A 13251-nucleotide genomic window follows, 5' to 3' on the forward strand; every position below is an offset into this window, starting at 1 on the left:
AGTGGCGAACACTCAGGGGCGACCTCGCGGCAACTCTGACACCACTTCCCCAGGAAGCCTCGGTGACATCCTGTGTACTGTGTGCAGGGCTGCCACAGTTTGTCTCACAGTTTAAGCCTTGGGCTATTCACATATTAAAGTAACACAGTAACAAGTTTCCTCCCGAAGCTGTCAACTCTGGCATGCTATAATCTCATGCAAATATCTCTACATGGTTGTAGCTATTCCAGAGCTATGGAGGTGACATTCATTGTCTCATTTTGTATGTGAGTCTTTACAGTGATTATTCTCCTTTGGTCAAACCAATGGAAAACATCTCTACAAGTTACATTATGTGTTTGCACTCAGAGCCCATTATGGCTCGGACTTTAAATGTCCCTCACAAGTTTCTGTTTTGAATGCTGGGGGAGACTAGGAGACCTTTGGAGCTGGGGACTGTCTGGAAGAAGTAGGTCAGTGGGGTCAGACGTTAGGGGGTATATATTTGCCCTCTTCCAGTGTCTCTTTCCACTTTCTAGTTTTTCAGGATGTTAAATCCTCCACCCCACATTCCTGCCACCATGACCTGAGCCGCTTCTCCACACCTCCTCAACTTGAGGAACTGAAACCCTCTGAAACTTCGAGGCAAATTAAACATCCCCTCCATTAGTTTATGTGGGATATTTTTGTCACAGAAATGGGAAAAATAACTAAGAGCTCAGCCTGTTACATTTCTTTCCAGATGGTCCAACAGGGCACTGGATGAAGTAATGCAAAGCTTGAAACAATGATGGAAACAAGCTTGGATCCTGACTTCCTTTGTCTGAAGGCATGTCTGAAGCACTTGCTTCCACTCCTGACAGACTGAAGAATGTATTCCTTTCAAAGGAAATAGGAACACTAGTCAACGACCTGGGCAACATTTTCCAGGGACCTCAAGATCACAGGAGTGCTCATGACCAATCCCTGATTTTTCTTTTTCTTGAAAAAGCACACACACACACACACACACACACACACACACACACACACACACAAAAGAAAAGAAAAAGCACAATATTAGTTCCTCCAAAATTCAGTTTAACTTTAACAATATAGATTTGCGAATAGCTCTAACCCACAGCTATTTCACTCTCAAACCCGAAGGGAATACACAGGTGTTCTCATCTCATCTGCAAGTGAGGTGTATCCTGGCAGGATGTTAGAGTAGGGTCCTGATTTAAAAAGGAAAAAAGCAGGTGGCTGGAGAGATGGCTCAGAGGTTAAGAGCACTGCTTGCTCTTTCAGAGGTCCTGAGTTCAATTCCCAGCAACCACATGGTGGCTCACAATCATCTATAGTGAAATCATCTGGTGCCCTCTTCTAGCGTTCAGGTGTACATGCAGGCAGAACATTGTGTACATAATAAAATAAACAAATCTCAAAAAAAGAAAAAAAAGTATTATTTATGGTAGAATAAATATTATCCTTAAAATGTCCTACTTTAAATTACTTTTATAGGCTTAATTTTTTTCTTTTATTATTATTTTTCACAATTTATTCATTATATATCCCAATGGAAGCCTCCTCCCTCAGCTCCTCCTGGTACCACCCTACCTCCCTCTTCCTCCTTATCCTCTTCCCGTAGTCCACTGAAAGGGGGAGTTCTCCTTCTCTGCCATCCGATAGGCTTAAAATTTTAAATTGCATTAATTTATTTATGTGCATGAGTCTTTTTCTCTCCTCTCTCACCCCCTTAATTTTTGGGGTGTGTGTGTGCATTTACTTTGGTGCTCTCTGTATAAAGATATCACAGGACAACTTTTCTCCCCCACTACTGTGTGGGCGCTGGTGATCAAGCTCAGATTATGAAGCTTGGTTGGCAAGACTTTTACCCACAGAACCATCTCAATGGTCTTGATTGTAGTTGCTTTATTGTACAAATTAAGTGGAGAATTTAATTGCCCCTGTTTCTTTTTTTTCCCGACAAATCATTCTGATATCTTGGAAACAAAGGAGTTTTGGGGGCTTTTATTACTAAAACAGGGTCAGATGCAAAGCTATTGAGCTGTGTTCTGATTAAAAAAAAATTGCTTGCTTGGCATCAGAAAAGAAACCACAGTTTTTCTTTCCTAGGTCAGGCATGATGTCCGCTGAGTTTCAGAGCTTGGAGTTACCTGGGTAACCTTCTCCTTCTATTGTGCTTCTAGTCTGTTCCAAAGAGAGGGTCATCTACGTCAAACTCATGACAAATCCTGGCCATGACTCCCGCTATTTTGCAGAGGAGACTGAGGAACACTGCAGCCATTTTATTTTCTTTGGTACTTACCACTTGATACGTGAACCAGGAATTAGGGTTAGTGTTCCTCAACGGGCAACAGACCGTGCTCCCCATTTGGCCAGAAAGTGAACAAGTGCTATCCACAAGACTCTTCTTCAGGCCATGGTAGAGCTATTGTCCTCCAGCAAGTAGTTCTACACTGCTTATCCAATAGACACATGTTTTAGCATGGTGATGAGCGATCATAGGTGGGATTTTTAAGAATTGATAACAGTCCACTATATTTGAATGATGATGTAGGCCTTCATAATATGTATTCCTAGGAAATTCATGACTGAAGAAACATCTGTCTTGCAGTTAAACAACTATGAGTCTTTCTCTGAGGAGTGAGAGCCAGGAAGTGAAGATAAAAGGAAACACATGCTATGGTTTTAGTGGGTGACACAATGAAGATGTTTTCAAACCTTTCTCCTCCCCTCCCCCACCCCACCCAGTATTCTCAGAGGCAGGTCTTTCACTCTGTTACTATTTGCTGACTCTACAAAAGTGCTTGCTTAACTGCTTTTTAAATAGAACAATATTTAATTTCTAGTCATGATGTTGCATTTTTGTTTTGGCTTGCTTGTTTTTTGGAAGTAGGGTTTTCTAGTGTTGTGTAGTCTGGCTTTGAGTATGGAATCTTCCTGCCTCAGCTTCTTGGGTTCCTGGATAACAGATATTAAGTACTCTACCTGGTCTTCTAGTGAGGTCGAATAGATTTTGTTTAATTTCTGCATAAAGTCAATTTAATTTTGTGTGAATTTTCTGACAATAAAACTTTTGCTCCAATTGTGTGGATGGGGATTGAACAGCATACAAGACAAAAAGGGCAGGGGGACTGATTTTGGTGAGCTTCTAACATGCTCAGGTGTTTTGCTATGTGCTTCACATGTTCGGGTTCCTTTAACTGGTTCTCATAGCAACCAATAGGTACTGGCATGCAGAATCATATTACCATAAATGACCAAACCATAGTTAAAATTTTATTTATACATGCTCAAAGAGTGAGAGAGTTTTGTAATTTCATCCCTTATTTTTTCTGAGAATAGTGGAGGTAAATGAAATCCCAAAAGAAAAGAAAGAAAAAAAGAAAACCTAACACCTCCCACCCTTCTCCCTGGATCTATGGGGGAGCATCTTCTTCTTTGACTTGGTTGTTACAAGGCGGTCACAATGTGTGCATTTTCAGAGTTGTCTTTGTGCTTTAATATCTCCAAATGTGAAGGAAGACATGGAACTGGCTTGGTGGAGGTAAGGGTTGAGATGGGAAGAGTCACCCTAGGCATTCATTATGTAGCACCACACCGTCTCTAAGGCCCTCAGCGAGAAAACATAGTTATCTATTGTTCAAGGTTCCAATGAAGATTTAGGAGGGCTGGAAGTCCTGTAAGAGCGAAGGTGGTCTTGGAAGTTCTTGTGTTGATTTGTTTGAACACATGAGTGTGTGTGTGTGTGTGTGTGTGTGTGTGTGTGTGTGTGTGAGAGAGAGAGAGAGAGAGAGAGAGAGAGAGAGAGAGAGGTATGCCTTTGTTTTTATCTTATCTATTGAAGGCACTTGCTTCACTTATCTAAAAACATTTATCATTTGGCTCTTGGTTTTAAATAAACAATACTTACTTTATTTATCTGTGTGTATGTGTGCCTGAGTGAGTTTATGTGTACCATGAGTGTGTGTGTGGGTGCTCAAGGAGGCTAGATGAGACGTCAGGTCCCCAAGAACTAGGGTTAGAGGCAGTTTGAGCCACATTGTGGGTGCTGGGAATCAAAACCAAGACCTCTTCATGAACAGTAAGCACTGTTAACCATTAGCTGTCTATCCAGTCAATGACTCTGGATTTTTCCCACGATTGATTTTCTGATCCTTCCTTTTTGGTCTCCTTTATCATCGGTAGTGAGTAATTCTAAAATGTAGTTCCATCACACTCCACTCTGGGATCTTAAGCCTAACCTGTCAATATACCAGTCCTCTAGCCTCTTGTATGTTTAATCTGCTCCTAAAGATCCACGTCCAAAGGCTGTTGCTTCTAGTTTACTTAAGAAGTGCAATGGGTTTCTCCCAGTTACTTAAGCTCTTATGTATGGCGTTAGAAGGAAGGCTAACATAGGAAGTTCAGATTCTTGATGTCTAGGATCTTGGTTCAGTCAATGAAAGAATTTACAAAGGAGACTGAAGGCCAGCAAGCCAAGGTCTGAGTTACAAAATGCAACCACATGCTGGCTAGCAGCTGATCGCAGAGCGAGAACCATACTGTGGAACAGCTGTTGGAGTGACATTTCTCTTGTGGTTTGGGGAGTGTTAATTGAGGGTAGGGGTATTTAATTGTCAAGTTTATATTAGCCAGGAATCCTGTTCAATGGAATCAATTTTCTCTCAAGTTTGCCCTGACCTGTTTATCACCACCAGGAGGTCATAGCGTGGTCAGCTGCTGTAGCTTTTAGGTGTCTATGTTCTGGGTTGTTGTGCTGTCAGTGGTTTGAGGATCTGGGTAAGTATCAGCTGAGTATCTGACAATGGCTCTCCCTTTCTAGAAACTGATGGTTTGCCTCAGTAAGTGCAAAGCAAGGAGCGGGCAGTTTAATGAGGGGGCACTGCTCCGGATTTCTCACTCCCTACCTAATACCCCTTTTCAGCATCCTCTGAATTTCTACTTTTCTCATGGAACCTGGTTCCATCCTCAGAAAATATTTATAGCAAAACTTTCAGTCTATTGAGTCTAAAGGTGTCATTGCTTCTTTTGCCTGGATTATTGCAGTGACATCCTAAGTCACTTCCCTTCAATACTGTCTGCATAGTTCCTTCCATATCCCCAAGAAGCCCAATGCATTTCATGTGAGACAAACTCAGTAAAATCCACATTAAGACACACTATAACCATACTGTGGAAAGACAAAGGTAAAGAGAAATTCTTGGGTGTAGCAAAAGAAAAGGTATTGTTAGCTATGAAGGAGAAGCCATAAGGTTAATAGCTGATCATTCATCCAAACCTATAGAGGCCAAAGGCAGTAGATACCTAAACACCAGGAATATCTGTCTGGCAAAACCATTTTTTCTAAATGAGGATGTTAATGTATATTCCCAGCTGAACAAAAGCCCGGGACCTTACTTGTTCCGCCATATATCCTAAAGGGGATCATCACATTGGAATGCAAGGGCATGAAGCAGTAACTTGGAGATGTATGAGGAAACCAAGACTCCAGGAGAGGTATTAGCATGGACAGACACATCCTACCACAGGGATGCTATACCTGGTCTTTGCATCCGGCTGCTGGCATGGAACTTCAGAAATTGTTGGAATGTCTGTGTGATTGAAATGTTTTTGTTAGAAGCCAAAAATGCTGCGCCCAGGGGGCACCACAGAGAATGATACATCAACCTAAGACCATGCACAAAGAGGACTTAGATCGCCTGCCCAGATGTAGCCCATAGATAGCTCAGTCTCCATGTGGCCCCCTGGTAAGGGGAGAAGAGACAGTCTCCACATGAACTTGGTTGTCTGCTCCTTGATCACTTCTCCCTGGTGGGGCCACCTAGCCAGCCCACAGAGGAAGAGGATTCAGATGGTCCTAATGGGACCTCATAGGCTAGGGTCAGACAGTAGGGGAGGAGGACTTCCCCTATCAGCAGACTAGGGGAGAAGGATAGGGGAGGAAGAGGGAGAGAGAGAGGGTGAAACCGGGAGGAGACAAGGGAGGGGGCTACAACTTGGATACAAAGTGAATAAATTATAAAAAAGATAACAATAATAATAAAAATGTTTTTGTTAGGCCAATGAAACAACCCATTGTGGGTCACCATATGCCTTCATGCTGGTCACCATGTGATTATTGAAACTCTGGGCACGGCCAGCCTGAGAGGAAGGAGGCTGGAGACTGACTTAATCAGTTTTGCCGTTGTCATGCAAACCTCTCTTTACATGAGGACACAACATCTCTGGACACAAAGGCTCCAGAGGGCACCTTGGTGGCAAATGCATTCTTGTGGTGGGACAGTGGTAGGACCAGATTCGCCAAGCAGAGGACATGGTCGCTATGTGTTCATCCCATCAACTTGCCCCTCATGTTTCTTCATTTAGCTACTTCTGCTCTGTATGTAGTCTTTATAATCGAAGTAAAATTGAGCATATAGTCCTTTCACCAAATTCTTCAAAGAATTGTTTTAATGAATTAACTAAACCGAGGGGGCCATGGGAACTCCTGAATTCAGAGCTCATTAGTAGGGAGTATGGATGGTCCTACAGATGTGTGATGGTTATCCTTCGCCAACCATCCTGCTCTACCTCTGAATAGTTGGTGTCAGAATTCAATCTCAGAATAGCCACTCATGAAGCAGATTGTTTGAAGGCACAGCTTAGCAACCTAGGATCCTGTTATGCACACGGAGCTGTGTATACAGAAAGCCACTGGTTCTTTTGCCTTAGTCTTTCCTTAGTAACTCCCTAACAGCCCCCCTTTATTGTCAAATACATCTTGGTGTACATCCTAGCACTAGAGCTAGCAAGCTTATCAAGCCTGAACTACTTTTGGGTACATGTTCAGTAAGTCAAATGGTCTCTTCTGAGCGAACTTGTAGGGAAAATCTTCTATTTGCTGTTTTATGCATGATTGGATATACGTATGGTTAAAATTAGATACATCATGGAAAGGGACATGCACAGTAAACAAAGGCTTACATAAGTCATGCTTATCAATCAAAACAGAAAATCATCCATATCTTGTCCCTAGCAACCAACTCCCCATCCTTTTGGACCCTCCAAAGAAAGTGGTTGAGAAGAACCCTGGGGCTTTTGGGCAATCTCACCAGAACCTACTGCTCCCTTGTAGCATACCCACACTGTTATTTTGTTTCCAGATGAATTTCTTGCCTCTTTGCTACTTGTGTATGCCATTTCAATTCCTTGAACAAGATGGCCACCTGCCAGGTTGTGTGATTTCACAGTGGATGATGGGCAGGGGAAGAGAGACGAACATTAAGACACGCCAACAAAACCTGCAATAAAAGCAAACTGTGCAAAGAAATCAGAGAACTGTGCAGTTGTGCGACTTTGGTGCTAGCTTGTGCTCAGGGAATTTTGTGAGGCGGGTTTTCTGGAAGGAAATAGACTATGAACAGCTAGGGTCCTCTACTGATGCCAATCAAGCCCTTGGCTATCCTCAAAGCAGATGCTTTTGTTCAAAGGGCAGCTGAGAAGATAGGTTCTGACCCAATGCAGAGGCAAGAACATGAAATAGTCCTCCGCAGACAGTGGGGTAGGAAGGTGAGTTCTTGGCCACTCAATTACAGACCAGGTGGGAGAAGGCTTTTGTGAGCCTGGTGAGTAAAATTATATCTGGGGTCCAAAATTAAATCTGAGCTGAGGAGGTGGGTGGCTCAGCAGCTAAGAGGACCTAAATTTGCTTAAGTTCTCTTACAGAGGACCTAAGTTTGGTTTTCAGCTACCATCCATGTTCAGTGACTCACAACAACCTATAATTCCAATCTGATGTCGTCTTCCGGCCTCAGAAGGCACCAAACTCACATGCATGTGCACACAGACAAGCATACCTGAAGACCGATGATTAAAAACAAAAATGCATTAAAAAAAATCTTGGTGGTCCAGACAGCAACGGCTGGTAACACACGTTCTAGAAATGGAGCACACTGTGTTTTGTTTTGTAATAAATTTCTCACATTACTGAAGAGATAGATGTGTAACATTGATTATAAATATAAGTTAACTGGCCCCTAATGTATGAAATGCTGACTGCTGCAAATGAAAGCTCATTATTACCCAAACGTTTTGCCTCCAGAAGTCTCCAGAAGAGACCTGACTGTAGAGTGGGCTCTACAGTAGCTGTGAGCAGCTCTTCTCCTTGGCATCTGAAAACTGGAAGGAAAGGTGTTTGCCAAGAAATAGCTTCAAGAAAAGCAGCCACAGATTCCCCTGGGTTCCAGACCATAAAGCTGGTCTAGTTGGCGCTAGCCTTATGCTTTCAAGGCGTACCTGCTTCTAAGCTAGAGCAGCTGCGAGGGAATGCCAGAAAAAATGGAAGGTCAAAGAAGTAATTTGCTTAGTGCCATTTATGTTCCAATGGCTGGACAGCCATTCTTTGCATCATTACCTCAGGGGTGGTGGTACAACCAGGCACTGGGAAGTGGAAGGGTCAACCACTGACATTATTTAGAGACCTGGTCGCCTGAGACAATAGATCCAGAGATGCAGAATATGTATGACCTGCATTATCTCACATGCTTTGCTCTCTCCGCAACTAAACCAGTTAGCATTGGAAAGGGGGAAACACAAATTTGTTATGTAACTTGACCCATAAGTCTCTGATTTTTTAATGCTTTCTTTAAAATAAAGTGAGCACACACACAACTTTCAATGTCGTATGGCCTAACAATACAATTGAAAGAGAACTGTCTACTCTTTAAAGACAGTTTCAGTTATCAAGACATGCTCTCTAGAGGTGCATGTTGTTGCAGGAAGGGTTGTGGGTAAATCAAAGCCTGTCTAACTCAAATACTTCTTATCCATCTGCCTACCTACTCTAAATATCTGTGGCAGGGAGTCTGGGCAAAATATAGCAGCTTAGTTAACAAATTAAGAACATCATCCATAACTCTACAGCTTAGACTTTAACTTTTGTCTTTTTGTTGTTATATTTTTCTAAATGGGAATAGGGGAACTATTTCCTTCAGTTGTTCAACGTTCCACCAGTGGTTCATGTTCTATGTAGTGGGAACTGATCTGCCTTCCTTTTTTTGAGAAGATTCCATGTTGCTGTAAAAAAAAGGTGTATTAAAACCAAGGAATGAAAAAAAATAAGATACGGAGGATGGTAGTGGCACATACTTCTAATCCCAGCACTCAGGAGGCAGAGGCAGGCAGATTTTTGAGTTGGAGGCCAGTTTGATCTATACAGTAAGTTCCAGGGCAGCCAGGGCTACACAGAGAAACCGTGTCTCAAAAAACCATCACCACCACCACCACCAAAAACAACATCAAACCCACAAGATAATAGTGTTTTAAAAAACATTTTTAATGAAGAAATAATTCCATTCCAAAATATAGACACACAATTAAATAGTTTAATCACTTCAAAATATAACATGTCCCCAGGAGGTTCCAACACACACACACACACACACTCACACACACAACACACACACGCACGCACGCACACACACGCACACACACGCACAAAACAATACTTAACAACAATATCAACAAAACGAAACAACATACTACAGTAGAGTTGTTACAATACCAATGAATATTGTGAACTCTTCAGTGTTTCAGAATTGGTTGTTTCAAATGGGGTCAAATTACAGTAGTTACAATTTAAAATGTCTTATGTTAATTAGCCTCAAGATGTAATGAATGCTTTTTTTTTTTTCTTTCTTTTTCTTTTTGGTTCAAAGTAAAAATGCCCTGCCTTCTGAGGACACAGGAGTTCTTTGCTTGTGTGGAATCGAACCAAAGTGAATGCAGCAACCGAAGGTTGCCATATTTACAAGATCTATCTACACTTAACAGCCAAGAACTAATAACAGTGGACGAAGATGGTCAAAATAAGAGCAGACATCAGTGCTAAATTATATTGCAACAGTTTGGCTCATGCATATAAGAAAATACATAGTATATATCACACAAAGGCCACAATCTTAATGCAATTCAGTTCACATTACTACTTACAAATAAACCTTCCCTGCCTTATATATTATCCAATAATCCATCTTCCTAATCTCCAACACGTCTCCCACTAACCAACCAAACTTACCCCAACTTCCATCCTGACAAACCACAACCAGTTCCTGAATCCTATACAGTAGATTTCACCACCTCCTTGACCGCAGGGCTGCGGGGGGAGGCGTGGCTGCGTTAGACCAATGCTCATTGCTCCTTCATAGGCCATCAGCTCTGATGGACACAGATGGGCAAATCATTGTGGAATAAGAGAGAACAACCCCTGTGAGACACCGTTGACTAGAACGGACAGGACAGACGAAACCTGCTGGGTTTGCATTTTAGAACAGGCCCCAAAAGTAAATTTGGAGAGCCAAGGAAAGAAATCCACCAACAATCACAAAACCCCAAAACAACACACACCATTTTGTCTCGGTTACAGGACAGGGGTGCTTGAGTCTGGTCTCAGTGCTGACGTGGAGCTAAGAGAAAGAAAAGGTGGCTGGTTAGTGAGGAACTGCTCACTGGTCCTGGTTTCCAGAGAGTTCCTGGAATGGCTTTGTACGATGGAGTCAATACCATGGGGCGGGGGAGCTGCTTGGCAATGGAGGCTGTGACAAGAGGGAAGGTTTGCAGTAGAATGCTTTCAACCTTAGACACACATTTTGATGTAGAAAAGCAAAGAGACGACATGGGTCAGTTCAGTCCAGCCAGCGGCTGAGGGCCACCCGCAGGTTCTGAGTTCTGATGTGAGTACTATGTGGCTCAGATTCGAGCTGAGACAAATGCAGGTATCTGGGATGTAGTGGTTTTCAGTACTGAGTATGAGGCACCAATGGCCACCTGCACCATCTGGAGAGGTGTGATTTCACAGAGGATGATGGGCAGGGGAAGAGAGATGAATGTTAAGACACACCAACGAAACCCGCAATAAAATCCACCTGTGCAAAGAAATCAGAGAACTGTGCAGTTGTGCGACTTTGGTGCTAGCCTGTGCTCAGGGAATTTTGTGAGGCGGGTTTTCTGGAAGGAAACTCGACTAAGAACACCCAGGGTCTTCTACTGATGCCAATCAAGCCCTTGGCTATCCTCAAGGCAAATGCTTTTGTTTAAAGGGCAGCCGAGGAGACAGGATCTGACGCAATGCAGGAATGTGGAAGAGCCCTCTGCAGACAGTGGGGTTCTTAGTCACCAGGTGTGTGGGTGGGAGAAGGCGTTTGTGAGCCTGGTGAGCGAAATTAAGTCTGAAGTCCACTTAGAATGTTTCTTACTTATTCTGACCCCCCCCCAAGACAAAATATTCCAGGCTAGCTTCAAATTCACTATGTAGCTGAGGATAACCTCGAACTCCCGATAGTCCTGCCTCCATCTCCTGAGTGCTGGGATCACAGGCATGCGTCACCATGCCGTGTTTCTACAGCTCTGGAAGCCTGCATCCAGAGCTTTGTGTATGCTAGCCAAGCACTTGGCCAACCGAGTTACACCGTAGCCTGGATAAGGCGTTTTTCACTCTTCAGTGTCCAACTCTATCCTAGAACAATGATTTCCACCTTATAGCATGGGGCAGAACGGTCAGGAGGGCCAATTAAAACATGGATCACTAGGTCCAGACCCCAGAGTTTTGGATTCAGTGGGTTTGGGTTGGAGCCGAGGAATCTGCATTTCTAAGACTTTTGGGAGACCCTAAGATCGCTAGTCTGAGGGACACATTCTGAGAATCATTGTTCTGCAAAGATGTTCCTTTCTTTCTTTTATAGGGGAAAAAATACCCCAGGAATTCTGGAGAGGCTTCCAGTTTAAGACAGCCAGCAGGTGCCTGGTCTTTTTTTCCCCCCCTTAGACATCAGAATTTGAAACAACCAATCACTTTTCCATTTTCCCCAGAATCGCTAAGGAGGACCATCCACAGGCTTTTTTTTTTTTTTTTATCGCCTTGTCTTTGACAGTCTTTTCACACACCAGCTTTCAACTGAGTGTGAAATCCCAAAAATACCACATGGAAGAGCCTGTCTCCTTTCACAGGACCACACAACACGCATGCAGAACAAGTGGCCAGGTAAGGCAATCAACATTCAGAAAGGAAAGGGGAGCAAGCGCACTTTAAGCCCATACATTTAAAGCTGAAGGCCTCGGAACTACCCGATGAGGGAACTTGCCAATGAGCAGTGCTGCGTAGGACATGCTTCCTAAGGATACAATGTGGAGAGCAAGACCTGGAGAAGTGCAGGGAACTGTAGTCCGTTGGGGGATCTTATGGCACCTGTGGTTTATAAACAGCTTTAGTAACGAGTATTCCAAAACATAGTTCACAGTTTTTAAGAAGATCTGTGCTGATTTTAAAAACTAGATTCTATATCTTTTGAATGTTGTCTCTCTCTCTCTCTCTCTCTTTTTGAATATGATATCTATTTGGAAAAAGTATTTACACTAAATTCTATGGCTGATTCATTAGAGTATTTTGAAGGAAAACAACCCAAGTTGGAAATAAGCCCCCAAGAGCTCATTTTTTCCTGTTGGAAGTTTTAAGTCATTTCTCAGAGGGACTTGGGGACACGGGCAGGCCAAGGACCCTTCTTGGTGCCTGGGTTCCGAGTTTGGACACTCAGAGACCAAATCCTATTGCAGGTTGTTGCCCCTACCCCACAATTGCTGTGGGAGAAAATGTATAGTATATAATAAAACCGTCTTTGCTAAAATCTCAAAGAATCCGGAAATGAAAATTCTAGCTACAAACAGTATTAATATTGTCATTGTAAACTGAATGGGTTCAATATCGTGTGCAAAGGTTTAAAATGCTCGTTAACACTACTGTCCCGTGTAACAGCAGCAGGCTCTCAGCCTGTGGATGTTTGCCTGGAACCAGGGATGAGCCATGTTATAGAAGATGGAGTTGATAAATGATCTAGGAACGGAAGTCTCGGGCCCACCCCCCCTTCTAAAACACACACCTAGGAACTACAAGTTTTAGAACAGAAAGCTAGCTGCACTACAGGCATCGGAACACATCTTTAGGGGAAGGGGTTGTTGGAGCTGCTGGGTGAGGTGGCTCCTCTCTCCGAGCGAGGATGAGGCTGCTTCCGGGCTGTTGTCTTCCTCCTCTTTGTAGGTGCAGCTCTCTCCATCACCGGGTACCATGTTACTTTCATCATCTGTCTGACTATAGCTTGCCTGGGAATAAGGAGTGTGTATTTCTTTTAACAGGTGAAGACTGTTTCTAAATTAGGGATAAGTAGCTTAGATCCCCCCACCCTGCCCCTTAACACACACACACACACACACACACACACACACACACACACACACACA

At 43.1% G+C, this 13251-nt stretch overlaps 1 protein-coding gene across 4 annotated transcripts in view; it reads right to left on the bottom strand.

Annotated features, from left to right (window-relative positions):
* Positions 1-10368: 10368 nt before the first annotated feature.
* The window catches only part of Dtna (dystrobrevin alpha), a 349673-nt gene continuing 346790 nt past the window's right edge, over positions 10369-13251 (bottom strand). For all 4 annotated transcript variants that reach the window (XM_055625819.1, XM_055625818.1, XM_055625820.1 and 1 more), the window contains one exon: positions 10369-13113. The gene's annotated coding sequence lies outside the window, so the exon portion shown is untranslated. The remainder of the gene's footprint in view (positions 13114-13251) is intronic.

This window comes from Psammomys obesus, unplaced genomic scaffold (assembly GCF_907164565.1).
Source record: "Psammomys obesus unplaced genomic scaffold, mPsaObe1.curated_primary_1811, whole genome shotgun sequence".
NCBI lineage: Eukaryota > Metazoa > Chordata > Mammalia > Rodentia > Muridae > Psammomys > Psammomys obesus.